This window comes from Nyctibius grandis, chromosome 20 (assembly GCF_013368605.1).
Source record: "Nyctibius grandis isolate bNycGra1 chromosome 20, bNycGra1.pri, whole genome shotgun sequence".
Taxonomy (NCBI): Eukaryota; Metazoa; Chordata; class Aves; order Nyctibiiformes; family Nyctibiidae; genus Nyctibius; species Nyctibius grandis.
In genome coordinates, this window is record NC_090677.1 from 611,605 (window position 1) to 626,354 (window position 14,750).

Below are 14,750 nucleotides of genomic sequence, written 5' to 3' on the forward strand. Positions count from 1 at the left end.
CCACAGAGAGCAAAATCTATATATAACTCCACCAAAGAGGACCGGTGAGCAGCTCCTTGTGAGGCATTTGCTACAACCACCTTCCCAATTCTTCAAAATCCACTGCAGCACCTTCTTAATCAAAATCCCCATCCCAGCATAACCCAAGAAATCACCCCAAAGCGCCAAGACTCACGTGAACACTTGCAAGCCAGACGTTTCCTCAATACCCACCTCAACATGCCTAGTGTAAGAAGTTCACCAACAACCAAGTGTCACTCGCAGCCCCCTGCCCACCTGCAAAGTGGTGGAGGTGGAAATTAAAACAGGCCACGTCCTTTTTGCTCATAGGATGGTATCAGCCCCAGAAGTACTGCAGCGTTTGGGCAAGTGTCACAGAAGGAGATGGGTGTCCCTTGCAGTGTTCTCCCACATGAAAGATACAAAGTGGGAGGTCACCATCCCTGATTTTGCACAGCCATGTACTCTTAAATCCATGCATGAATTCCCTTACCTTGCTGACTTCTAGCTGGAAAAGCATCGCCCAAATTAACGTCACGGCCTCAGGAGAAGGAGCCCAAAGACCAGTTGCAATGTTACTAGTGACACCATTCCCTCTGCGGCTCCCGCCTGCTCTGCGTCGTACGTTTGGCAAAGCAGGAGCAAAGGATGGAGGAAGCAGGAAGGATGGCCAAGCTTGAATCTGTGTGCCATGGAAACCAAGTTCTCCCCCATGCCAGATGATCCTCCCTGCACTCAAACTGCTCCACTACTCCACTGTCTCTGCTCTGTTTTATTTGCTTTCCTAGCATCAGGGAACCTGCAGATGAAGGCTTCAGCTTCAGTGCTTTCCTTAATTTTTCAAGTGATGGAGACAAAGTAATAATCTTCAGCATTGTTTCTTCTCAGCTTCTCCAGCTTTGTTCAGATGATGTTCTCCTACATGATCAGCAAAGCACCCGCACTTCCATGCTCCCCCAGTCCACAGCCACCACAGCATTACTCTGCAAGTTCACTCACCACCTGCAAGCAGTGAGGAAGACATCCTTCAGAGGACAAACAGCCTAAAGACAGCTCTCAGGAGGAAGCCCACAGGGGAAATCAGCGGAGAAACACCTAAGAAAGGCAGAGCCAGGCTCAGCAGCTTTTGGTCGTACGGGGTCGACCCAGGGGGAGGCTGTCACCCCAGTTAATGGAGCGTCCTTCAGTCACCAGGAGTCTAACAAATTCTGCTCATCAAACACCAAATGCATTAAGATCGGTACCTTTGAAAATTAAATGTTCCACAAATTAACACACGTAATACCTTTGGCATCAGCCCGCAGAGATACCAGCTCCGATACTGAACTGCCCCAACAAGCAGTTCCAGCTTATCTACCTCACCTTTCACCCATGGCTTTTCACAAATAGTTCTGAATCCCGCTTAGAAGTCAAGTATGGATCTGCAGCCCTAAAACCTCCCTCATGAAACATCAAATCAGAAAGTTTTATAAACTACAAAAGCAAAGCACAGCACAGTATGTTGGGAGCACCAGAGATACAGGCTGGTAGGGCACTACCTGCTGGCATAAGCAATTAGGCCCTTTAATGAGAGCAGGAAACATTATTTTTTCCTCTCCTTGTTCTATAACTCAAACACATGGGCTCATCCCTAACTTTCGGAAAGCTGTTGGAAATAAAGAGCTCCAGAAGTGACAACAGATCAGTGACAGAAACCTCCAGCGTTGGCAACACCCACTGCTGCTGGGGACTGCTACAGCCAGCCAGAAACTGTAAGTTCAAAACCAGTTTGCCAAGATTTCACAATGGGAGAAAGGAGCCCAAGCCAGGAACGAGCTTTGCACCGACCTGGCTCTTTGCATCTTTAAAGCACCATCCAGAAGTCAGGAAAACAAAACACTGCTCTCATTTTAGGATAAAGAGGGGAGTGAGAAGAGAAAAGAATATCATAGTAATTGGTGTCTTCTGATCACTGAGGCAGAAGATATATTAAACTTCAGCTTAAGCTCTCAAACATCATTGCATCCTTCCATAGCTCACCACCAGAGAGCAGGCCAAGGGTGAAGAGAGAGCTTTTAACAAGCTGCTGCCTTCACAACTATCTCCTCGTCTAAGGACAATTTAACAGCCACCTTTGTGCTCCACACAATTCACACTGTTGGCATGAGTCCAGAGGAGGCCACGAAGATGTTCAGAGGGCTGGAGCACCTCTGCTATGGAGACAGGCTGAGAGAGTTGGGGCTGCTCAGCCTGGAGAAGAGAAGGCTCTGGGGAGACCTTCTAGCACCTTCCAGTGCCTGAAGGGGCTACAGGAAAGCTGGAGAGGGGCTTTTTACAAGGGCATGGAGTGACAGGACGAGGGAAAATGGTTTTAAACTGAAAGAGGGGAGATTGAGATGAGATATGAGGAAGAAATTCTTGACTGTGAGGGTGGTGAGACAGTGGCCCAGGTTGCCCAGAGAAGCTGTGGCTGCCCCCTCCCTGGCAGTGTTCAAGGCCAGGTTGGATGGGGCTGGGAGCACCCTGGTCTGGTGGAAGGTATCCCTGCCCATGGCAGGGGGGTTGGAACTAGATGGTCTTTAAGGTCCCTTCCAACCCAAACCATTCTGTGATTCTGTGACTCTATGAAAGGCAGAGGGGACCTGCTGGAAACAACACCAGGCTTCACCATCACTGCAAGCGCTGAGCACCCACCCAGCCCCCTCTCCACCTACCCACTTCTCGTAGTGCTTCAGAGCTCGCTTTAAACAACCCAGATCTGGGATTGCCAGCTTGTGGTTTTTTAATCACTGTGCCTCAGTGACACAACCACTAATGCCCACCATCAGGCTCTTACTTTTCCTACACACCCTCCGGTCTGTAACTGACAGCTCTGAAGGTTCCCAGTGCAACTGGTCCAGCCTTTGGGATAGCATCCCCACACAGCAAGCCCATATGTAGCAAATCCTCATAGTCACTAGGGAAATGGTAATAGTGAAAAACATGCAATCACACAGCCACTTCCTTCACTCTCCTTTTTAGAGCGGGTACAAACATTTGCTCTGTCCAATGGATGATGCAACCAGGACAGCAAAGGATTTCACTCCAAGGAGCAGGTAATTCAAAGTGCATTACAAACCCAAGCCATCACAGACACGAGGCTCCAAACCATGATCCGGATGGCTCAACGTCCCAGTGCGGACACTGGACTCTACATGCAGCTTCATCTAGTGAGCTAGCATGGAGATGTTCAAGCAACGGCTGCTTTCACAGCAGAGAAGCTGGTGTTCATCTCCATGATGAACACATCTCCATGGACACACACATGCACACTGAGGTTTTGAAGATGCAATGCAGAGACGGTGCAGGTGGTGGAGCAAAAGCCACTGAGCAAATGCAGAATGAGAACTGAAAGGGCTTTTATTTGCCTGATGGCTGCTGGCACTGCCTCATCTTTAGGTTGGATCTCAGCAAGACAAGTATAAAATATATCCCTCCTGGGACCTGGACAACACTCTACAATGAAAGGAGTATTTGTCAGGAAAATGGCAGCAGAAATAGCCAGCGATTTCTGTCTGACTGACTTTCCACAGCTGGTCAGGGCAGCTTGTACATCCAAACACAGAGGAGCTCAGCCAAGGCAAGTCTTGGATGCTGCAGTTTGCTCACTCATAAAAGTGCGCCAATTTATTTGCACTCACCTTGAATGACGAATTAGCAACAATCGACTTTATAAATCTCTTTGGAAGGAAGGCAAGGGTTCATATCTTTTTGTGGTGTGTCATATTGCAGTAAAGATATTTATTTATTGTGTGTAATTTTCTGCTATAGATCCATTGCCTTTGCCCTACATGATTTCTTGTCCCTATCACAGACTTTGGCCCACATCCCTACCTTGTCCCCTTTACAATACTGGAATAAAGATCTCAGTTCCCGAAATTACCCCAAAGGTTCATTTTCACAGACTCATTTTCCCTACAGACTGCTGCAACCTGGGAAGTCAGGTGAGGAGATTAAAAGCCTCAAATGTCTTCTTCCAAAAGCAGGTTAGCACAGCAAAAGGCTTAAGGTAGCCAGCCTGGTATCTTTGTAGAGAAAACTGTCATGATCGAAGGAGAGTCAACAGAGGTTAAGGAAGGGCCAAGGAAACCCAGCCTTTCTAGGGCCAGGGAGTGTAACAGCTGGACAAGTCCAGGCAGGTACCAAAGTTGGCTCCTACCACAACATTCTGAAGTCCAACTTCATCCTAATCCCCTTGCAAAGAAACCAGCACTGCATGAGAGCAGCTCCTACCCACCACTCGCTCTGTCTCCAGACTCCAGGCAGTTACGAACACGGGCTCTCCAGCACCAAGCACATTTTCAGCCAGCACAGTGAACAACCCCACGGTATTCACTGGCTTTCTTGTTCACCTGTTTTCATCTGTCTTTACCCCTGTGCAAGGACGCATGATTTAGGATCTGCAATACACTACTGAATTTTAGCACTTTTTCTCCGTGCCATTTCCTAGTGTAATTTGTGTACCAGGCAAACTATCTAACCAAGACAGACATATGCTGCCACCAACTAAGATAAATGATCCTTCCTACAGGAAATCATTTTAAGGAAAAACTTTTGCAAGACTTCAGGTTTGGTGAAGTTTATCTCAAGTTTGTAATTTTGAGACTAATGTAGAGAAGTCTTTTTACCATTGTCTAGAAAAGCCATCCTTAATTATAGGTGATAAGCTTTAAAAAATCAGGGTGTCATTATTTACTAGTTGTGAAACGTGTTGGGTGCTTTATCCAAACACAGCAATTCTCTACATGATAAGTAGTGTCTTTGACAACACATATTGCATACAAGGAAATAGCAGAAAATAATGTTTCTTTCCTTCTTAGCTGTCTCCTTCAAGTCACTAAGAAAACATCCAAGCACAGGCTGCAAACTGTGTGCCAGGAGTCCCTTGGCAAAGGAACAGCAAGTGGTATCTCCTCCCATGAACCTCAAACATCAGCTGAATCACTGGAACAAAGGAGGAACAAGCAAAGAGCAATGAGAACAAGCACATCTTCAGCACTTACAACCCAGTGGAGTTGATCAACAACCACGTTACTCTTGGCAGTTGTCACAAGGGAGAAGAAACATACTGAACATCATCTTTTGTAGTGGCCGGGCCCAGCAGAACTGACATTCTACCAGGACATTTCATGAAGGGCCATAGGTATGTATCGACCCACGATTGTCCATTAGCTCTCCCCATGTCCTGGAAGGCAGATGAGACTAGCAGTTTGGTGGTTCACATCAGCTCAATTCCCTAAACAGAGCTATTTGGGTGGTGGAGGGCGCTGCATTTATGTCTTGGATGTCATTAGACTGAGCATGTACCTCCTCAAGGTGTGCTTCAGTGATCCCCTCTCCCTCCCTCACAGTCCACCTTTAAAAAGCCATTAAGAGTTAAAAGAATACAGTGCACTGAACCAAAGCAACAGCTATAAGGCATGTTCTGCTTGCTGAAAAGAAACCAAGAGACTTGACGGAACAGCAGCTTTCCTGCTCTGAAAGTTCAGTTCTATTCAGGCTTCAGCAGAGCACTTCACCTGGAGTGACACTGCTGACCCAGCCACTCAACCTCTGTTGTCAGTATAAAAAAGGGAGATGGAGAAAGAAGAGAATTTTGTTTATTTGTTCACCCTGGTTTGTTGCGACTATGTGACCTATATCACTTCCCTCATCTTTCCACCTGGGTTTCCACAGGCATCTGTGGAGACATTGGCTCAGACGTCAACCCATCTCCGTCCAAGGCAATGGGAAGTGGTGCAGACCACAGTGGACACTTCCATTCTCCTCCTACGCAAAGGCCACCCTCTGCTCAGCTTTTATGAAGCATCTACATCCATTTAGCCACTCTTCCATTATGCTTCCCTCACTTGAAGGACAACCTTCTTTCCCAGCCCTTCCAGTAACCTTCTCTCACCCCAAGTCCAACACCACGTGCAGCCACTGGACTCCCACTGCAAGCCAGCTGAGGTCTTTTTGTGCTGGCCTTGAGCTACTGTTTTATGTCATCATCAGAGAAAACTGAGTTTGGGGCACTGGGGGCACCTGGCAGCAAACAGGTAACCTGATCAGTCAGATTGAACTGCTTGGGAAGAACCTCAGGACACAAAAGAAAAGCCGCTTTCTCAAAACGAGTTAACAGCCCTTTAACTTTCAGCAGGATCAAATGTCAGTTGACATTCATGCTACAGCAAACTAAGCGGCCCCAATAACCATGAGACAGTTAAAAACAACCTGAAAGCTCTCCATTGTCATACAGGATGGAAACAATTTCTCATCTACCACGAAAGCTGTCTCCTCCTGTTTAGTTTTCTCATCTGAAGGCTGCACGTCAGAGCTTAAGAAGTAGGTCACATGAGCCTCTGCAGCTAATTTTGTCTTGCCTCATTCAGCTGGAAGCCAGCGGCTCAAAGCACCACCTCCAGATTGGCTTTTACACCCATCTCAAGCCCCATGCCCAAAGCTGGTTTGAATCAGCAGATGCAGCACCTTCTGGAAAAAAAACTAAAAAGGACTTTAATTTATCAAGAACCCATTTGATTTACCACCTCTTTCCTGTCTGACCAGGGACACAGGGCACACGGGCGCAGGACAGTCAGGTCATGTCACACTGGGAGTGACATTCACCGTCAGTTTTGCACAGTGAGGTTTTACAAGGAGAAAGCACAGAGGTGGAGAAAGAGGAGATCTGCTGCAGGGCAACGCAGGAGTATCCATCTCACCTGACCTCAGCCCCAGAAGGAGAAAGGCAAAGGAGGAACCTTCTGATATTAGCTGTTGAGGCAGTGGATAATCAAACCCTGGGGAGCTCAGCTGTAAACCCAAACATCCAGGCTAGTGGATTCGGGGCAGAGGCTGCATTCCCTACAGAGGAAAGACAAGAACAAGCCTATAATTCTGGGTTAGTGAAATGAAATCTGAACCCCAAAGGCTTTCCTGCAAAGCCAAGCCACAGCAGGACTTTGCATATGCTTCATGCTTGAGAGGCCTGGAAGCACAGGTCCCCAGGCGCTGGGTTTTATACAGCAGTACTGGATTGTAAGAGCAAGCAGACATGTAGGGAAATAGAGAAATACAGAATATAATTAATAACACTCTTTATATTATAAACCAATTTGTTATACACAAATCCACACACAAGAAATGACCTGTGACACCTGGTGAAAGTGTTCTGTGGCAGAAGATGGGAGCCAGAGCACAAAACCTCCCCAGTGCCATAGAAAACAGCCCTCAACCAACCAAATAAATATAAAAACCTCACCTGCATAATGATTAACCTTCCCAAGAGGGAAGGTCAGGGAAATTTCACTGCCAGCACGTGAGCCATTTGTAAGTCCTCATCTGGAAAAGTGAGTACAATTGTGGTCCTTTATGTTCCAAAGAACTGAAGTGAAACAAGAGCCAGTACACAGAAGAAATAAATCAGGGGAGGAGGAGAGTCAGGAGGAGAGATTAAGAGGGATCGACTTATCAGATCTGGCAAAGCAAAGAATGAAATGAGATGCAAGTGGCATCTCCAAAGGTACCAGGCAGGTCAATGAGCGTATGTTGAAGACAGAATTGGGACAGAAAGGCCAAATATAAAGTTATAGGCTGGAAATCAAAAGACAAAGGTTCTCAAATCTCTCTTTTGGCAGATATACCAGGAACTGGCAGTTTAGGGGTTCGGTTTGTGGTTTGTTTTTTTTTTTAAATCAATAGGTGGATACGGTTGTGAAAGACATCTGTAAATCGGTGGCTGCGGAGGACACGTGACAGCCGACGTTATCTCCTCCCCTGCAACATCAGGACGATTGCAGGGTGTCCCTTAGAACAGTGCTTTGTCCATCTAAGAGTCATCATTCACTTCTGTACGCTGAGCAGTAATGCTTCACATGCATTAAAATACACCTAATTAAAAGCATTTAAATAAATAAGCACAACAGAATGGTCAGAGAGGATAAGAGCCATCGCCCTGTGCTTTGGCCAGAACTATCTGGCCAAACTATCTCCTCTGTAAGAGCAGTGATTACAGATATGCTGCCTGACTTTTAATTTCCAGAAAAAATACCAGAACAATGATCAAACTCTTTCACAGAATCACAGAATGTTCGGGATTGGAAGGGACCTCAAAAGATCATCTAGTCCAATCCCCCTGCCGGAGCAGGATTGCCTAGACCATATCACACAGGAACGCGTCCAGGCGGGTTTTGAATGTCTCCAGAGAAGGAGACTCCACAACCTCTCTGGGCAGCCTGTGCCAGTTTCAGTTACCCTCACTGTAAAGAAGTTTTTCCTCATATTTATGTGGAACCACCTGTGTTCCAGCTTGCACCCATTGCCCCTTGTCCTGTCAAGGGATGTCACTGAGAAGAGCCTGGCTCCATCCTCGTGACACTTGCCCTTTACATATTTATAAACATTAATGAGGTCACCCCTCAGTCTCCTCTTCTCTAAGCTAAAGAGACCCAGCTCCCTCAGCCTCTCCTCATAAGGGAGATGTTCCACCCCCTTAATCATCTCTGTGGCTCTGTGCTGGACTCTCTCTAGCAGTTCCCTGTCCTTCTTGAACTGAGGGGCCCAGAACTGGACACAATATTCCAGATGCGGCCTCTTTGTAGGCACGAAGAAGCCAGTGCTGAGATGAGTAATAGCTTGCAAGAGCTGCCCAATGCCAATCACACTGCAAACAAGGCAGGTTTGCTCTACAGCACAAATGAAACCTGGGGATGCCACGTTACGACAAGGGCTAGAAAGGCCTTGGGGTGCTGTTTCAGATGTCACGGCTCGTGATGCCTACACCCATAAAAGGGAAAGAGAGCGCAGATACAGAACTTGGCAAACCAGACCTAGAGGATAGTTCACCCTCAAGCTGGAAAAAGGCATCCAGCAGAGTCCTACCAGGGTCAGATCTGAGTCCAGCACTGTTCAACACCTGTTCCATGCATGGGGAATGAGGGAAAAATTGGTGCTTACTGAATTTGCAGCTGGCACCACAGAGCAGATGCGCTGAACCATAGATGAGAATAACAAATGCCCTTGACAAACCATCAGCAGGATAGAGGATGCCACAGAGGGCAGGGGGATGGAGTAGAGGACCTCCCAAAACTCCTTTCTACCTTATTTTCCTATAACACCATGCTTTGAAGCCATGCAACTGATTGTTTATAAATAGTGCCTCTGCCATTCACCTCTCGTAAATTTATTCTAATAAACTAATTATTCATGAAAAATTACCATAATTAAAAATACCGGATATTGTAAATTCATAAACATCAGAATACAAAATTGTTCCAATTTTTATATAACCAAAATACTCAGAGAGCAGTAAATAGCCTCTAATAGCAAGAAGAAGGAATACATTATACATGGAGGACAGTGTTGTCTTTGAGAAACAACTGTAGAACATTGGTTGTGATGCTTTTAAACACTGTCAGGAGTGAGACGGAGGTACCAGTGAAGAGCTCCACACACATTGACCTGATGCTCAACCACCTATCAAGAAATGGGATGCTATTTCGTGGGGGGTGTTGAAAGAAAAATCTAGAAAACTTAACAAGAATCATCATTTTGCCCCTTTTCAAGTCAATGGTGCACCCTCACCTTGAATACTGTGTGCAAGACTGGACCAGTAAGTGTATTTATAGACATAGAATCACAGAATCAATCAGGTTGGAAGAGCCCTCTGGGATCACTGAGTCCAACCGTTGCCCTGACACCACCCTGTCAACTAGACCATGGCACTAAGTGCCATGTCCAGTCTTTTCTTCAACACCTCCAGAAATGGTGACTCCACCACCTCCCTGGGCAGCCCCTTCGAATGGCGAATGACCCTTTCTGAGAAGAAATGCTTCCTAATGTCCAACCTGAACCTCCCCTGGCAAAGCTTCAGGCTGTGTCCTCTTGTCCTATCGCTAATTGCCTGGGAGAAGAGGCCGACTCCCACTTCACTACAACCTCCCTTCAGGTAGTTGTAGACTGCAATAAGGTCACCTCTGTAAAACCAAGCCAAAAATAATTACTAGAAGAAGAACAGAATGATTTCAGCACAAGTAACAAATAAGCAAGATGGGCCTCTCCCACCTGGGGAAAAGAAAACACACGTCATAAGTAGCAAGGCAAATCTAAGGCTTTGGGCGCAAAAAGCAACAGGAGAGCTGCGTAGAAGAGAAATTCCTTAAGAGCTCTATATAAAGCTAAACACAAACCAACTTTCCTTCACTCCAAAAAAACCCCTGTAGCCACAAACAGCTGGTAATCAGGAGTGTATGGGGAAATATTTGCTCTATCCCTACGCGTTTGCTTAGGCACCACGTCCTACCAAAAGCCAGGAGGTCACCAGGCTAAAGGAGCTTCAGCCTGATCCAACCTGGCTCCTCTTTCTGGGGTGCATAGGATCAGGTGGGCACCTTCTCTTTCTGTAAGAGGTTCAGGATTTGTTATCACATTCAGTGAAGTGTTTTTCAGAGCTACAGGTCACTGGTGTGAAAAAGGCTGCAGAGCTTTTCTGACCCCTAAATAATAATAAAAATTAATTCAGCTAGCTCCTTCCATCCTAGTCCTTCAACAATAATCCCTTCCCTGAACACCACTCATTTGTTTTCGTTAATTAAACACAGTAAGAGGTGTGCTCAAACCTTTCAACAGAATGTCAGAAAAGCAATGCTTGCTTTAAACCCTTTTTCAAAGGAATTTAAAAAAAAAAAGATCCACCACCATAGAGACCACATGCTGTCAGCCTGAACCTCCCTGCATCCTCTGTCTTGATTTTAAGTAAAAAAATCTCTTTAAAATGAGTTGCAAGAAGAGCTGGAAATGCAGCTCTATATAGATTATATATATAATCTATATATAATCTTCATTTTCCACTTCTGGAAGCAAACAAGGGAGGGGAAACAGGCCGTACGGCCTTTACAAACATCTCCCTCTATCAGATCTGGAAGCAGAACCTAGCTCTGGCCTGGCATAGATTTCACAGTCAATGAAAACTCTCTTCAAAAACTCTATCAACATCAGAAACAAAGCAATTTAGGAATAGTTTTCTACTTACCAGACCACAAATCCTGAGAAATCGGGTAGAAAAACAGCACTCAAAAGCTGAACTGGATACACAGGAGTTGCTGAGTCTTCATGATGAAGATTAATGTGAAGGTGGCAGCATACCAAAGACAAAACGCACCCACACACCCATCAGTCAAAGCAACACAGAAAACAGACATGACTTTTAAAACAAAGAAACCCACTACACCGTGCACAAAAGCAAAGCGTGGCCTCACCATCACATGACGACATGGGTGACGAAAGTGTGGCTGGCCTCAAGACAATAAATTCATAGGAGGAGGAAGGGTGGGGAAGAAAAATCTCCCCAGAAATCTTAAACAAAGTTATGAGCTCTCCCTGGCTCACCTGCTCCTGGTGCCACGCTTTGGTGGGCTTTCCAACGTATCCTGTTTGCATTTGTATATAATTCTTCTTCTGATGGTCCACAAGTGACCACCTTTCGAAGACTGTGGAGGACACAAGACCTTCACTCCAGTCCAGTAAGGTCACTCCTTAGGATGGCCAGGTTTAGAAATGACTCGGACAATCCAGAGAAATAGTGACAGAATCACAGAATCAATCAGGTTGGAAGAGACCTCTGGGATCACTGAGTCCAACCGTTGCCCTGACACCACCATGGCAACTAAACCATGGCACTAAGTGCCATGTCCAGGCTTTTCTTAAACCCCTCCAGAGATGGTGACTCCACCACCTCCCTGGGTAGCCCCTTCCAATGGCTAATGACCCTTGCTGAGAAGAAATGCTTCCTAATGTCCAACCTGAACCTCCCCTGGCGAAGCTTCAGGCTGTGTCCTCTTGTCCTATCACTAGTTGCCTGGGAGACCACTACAACCTCCCTTCAGGTAGTTGTAGACTGCAATAAGGTCACCTCTGAGCCTCCTCTTCTCCAGGCTAAACAACCCCAGCTCCCTCAGCCATTCCTCGTAGGTCAGACCCTCCAGACCCTTCACCAGCTTGGTCGCCCTCCTCTGGACTCGCTCCAACACCTCAACATCTCTCTTGAAGTGCGGGGCCCAGAACTGGACACAGGATTCAAGGTGCGGCCTCACCAGTGCCGAGTACAGAGGGACGATCACTTCCCTACACCGGCTGGCTACACTATTCCTAATAGAGGCCAGGATGCCATTGGCCTTCTTGGCCACCTGGGCACACTGCTGGCTCATGTTTAGCCGGCTGTCCATCAGCACCCCCAGGGCTCTTTCCACCAGGCTGCTTTCTAACCACTCTTCCCCCAGCCTGTAGCGCTGCAGGGGGTTGTTGTGGCCCAAGTGTAAGACCCGGCACTTGTTCTTGTTGAACCTCAGGCCGTTGGTCTCGGCCCATCTATGTAACTTAATCAGGTAACCTAAAGCCCCCAAAAGGAAGAATTTAACAATTCAAAGATAAACCGTTATTTCTGCCATACCAGCAACTGCAAACTCACATCTGATAATACTAACTTCCTTTTGAAAAGTTAAGACAACTAACAAAATTACCCTTTAACCTATTATACATCTAAAAAAAGGGGGTAAGGGGGTGAGGATGGTGGTGGTCATGTTCTTCCCCTAGAAGGTTATACATGGTTTTGGTATCTTAATTTCAGAGACTCCTTTCACTCCTTTTCACAGAATCCCAGAATAGTTAAGGGTTGGAAGGGACCTCTGGAGATCATCCAGCCCAACCCCCTGCCAAAGCAGGGTCACCCAGAGCACGTTGCACAGGGTCGCATCCAGGCGGGTTTTGAATATCTCCACAGAAGGAGACTCCACAACCTATTTCCTATGACTACACAGTTTGAGGCGGGGGAGGTATTTGTTTTAAACTATTTGTTTTCTATTTCAAACTGTCTTACAAATATTTCTGCAAACGAAGAAACAGCCCTTGATCAAAGATGACGCCATTCCAGTCACAGCACAATTACCAAAGCGCTGTGTCCTCGGCACATGCGCACGCTGCAGGCAAAGCTTAATTTGTAGGTACAGGTAATCAGAGAATTAACAAACTAAGTAGCTAATGGATACTCAGTAACGAGGCTCTATTGCTAAATGCCTACAAGAAATGACAGGTTAGAAAGTATCGCATGATGCATGTTTCTAATTCTTTATCAAATCAACAGTATCAATCTCTTAATTGAGAGAGCGATAATGTTTAGAAAAATAATTCTGCAGCAGATTCTGGACTGCACAAAAACGTGTGTAACCCTCACGCCACTTCAAAACGCACGACGCTTCCAGATATTTTGCATACTATAGTGATATCTTCAAAGCCTTGTCGGGAAACTATCGCTCTTTTTAACACCACAGTAAATTTTGACTCACCTCAAAATGTGAGAACAAAAACCTTGTTAAGGCATTTTATATTAATCATCAAGCAATTTGATGACTTTAAATCAGACATGAATGGAGGTAATAGCAACCTACCAAATGTATTTTGAAGAACACAGCCACGATACTAAAGATCACGTCGTTATTACTGCTCATAAAGCGGAGATGAAGAAAGTGTGCAGTTTTATTTCACAGCACTAAAAATCCAAAACAAGTTCTCAAAATTCATCCAGTTAGTACCATATTATGACAAATTCGCATTGCATCCAGCCATTTGGCAGCTCCATGCTAACCAGAATTACAGCAGCAGCACTTACTAGGAGGGAAAAAATGAATTTGCCAGAAAGATTAGTTAAGCTTTAGACATTTAACAAAATAAAATACATTTCAAACGTATTTAAGGCAGCATCCAAGAACACTGTTGGTATTTTTCATCAATGAAAGCTTCCAGTTTGAGCAAGGCTGCAAACACAGTCCTCAACGGATGACTGAGATGAGGGGTTTTGTCCAGAGCCACATGCAGGAGGCAAAAGCATTATTTTTCTTGCAGGACTTTTTCAGGGTGTGGTAATCCGCCAGAGCATGACATATGGCAGCCTGTTCAAACACCGCTCACTGAGCTAGTGCCCAACTGTATGGAAATATTTTGATCCGTTTTACTTGTCCTTTTTAGTATATAAACAAATGTATATATTTACTAAATAAAAGGGTCATACTGAAGTCACCTCCCTAATGGTAAGAATCAGTCACATGAACATTTACGTGTCCAAACATTTCCATTGCTACAATTGTGCAAAGTTTCCACATTCGGCCTCTAATTCTGCCAACGGAGTGAGTCAGCGCATCCTTTAAATACTGATCAGAAACCAAACAGCACCTTTTCCGTTTCAGTTAATTGCTGACAGTCACTGAGGATAAAGCTTTAAGCTGGAGGTATGATCACAGAATCACAGAATCAATCAGGTTGGAAGAGCCCTCTGGGATCATTGAGTCCAACCATTGCCCTGACACCACCACGGCAACTAGACCAGGGCACTAAGTGCCATGTCCAGTCTTTTCTTAAACACCTCCAGAGATGGTGACTCCACCACCTCCCTGGGCAGCCCCTTCCAATGGCTAATGACCCTTGCTGAGAAGATGACCTGTACTCCAAGGCAAAATGAGAAACAGCCTCTGAAGAGTCATCCTTGAAGCCTTTTGCACAGAATTTAAGCATACAATTAACTTGGTAAAGCACAAGTAAATAAATGGTTCATGGCAGAAGGATTTTTTTTGGTTCCTCCACCTCATCTGGCACATGATCAAAAAAGCAGTCAAGTGCAACGTATTCCTCTTCTATAGGGAGGAAGGACGTATCTTTTAACAAACATGACGTCTTAAAAATCAGTCTCACTGAACTGACAAACAGAA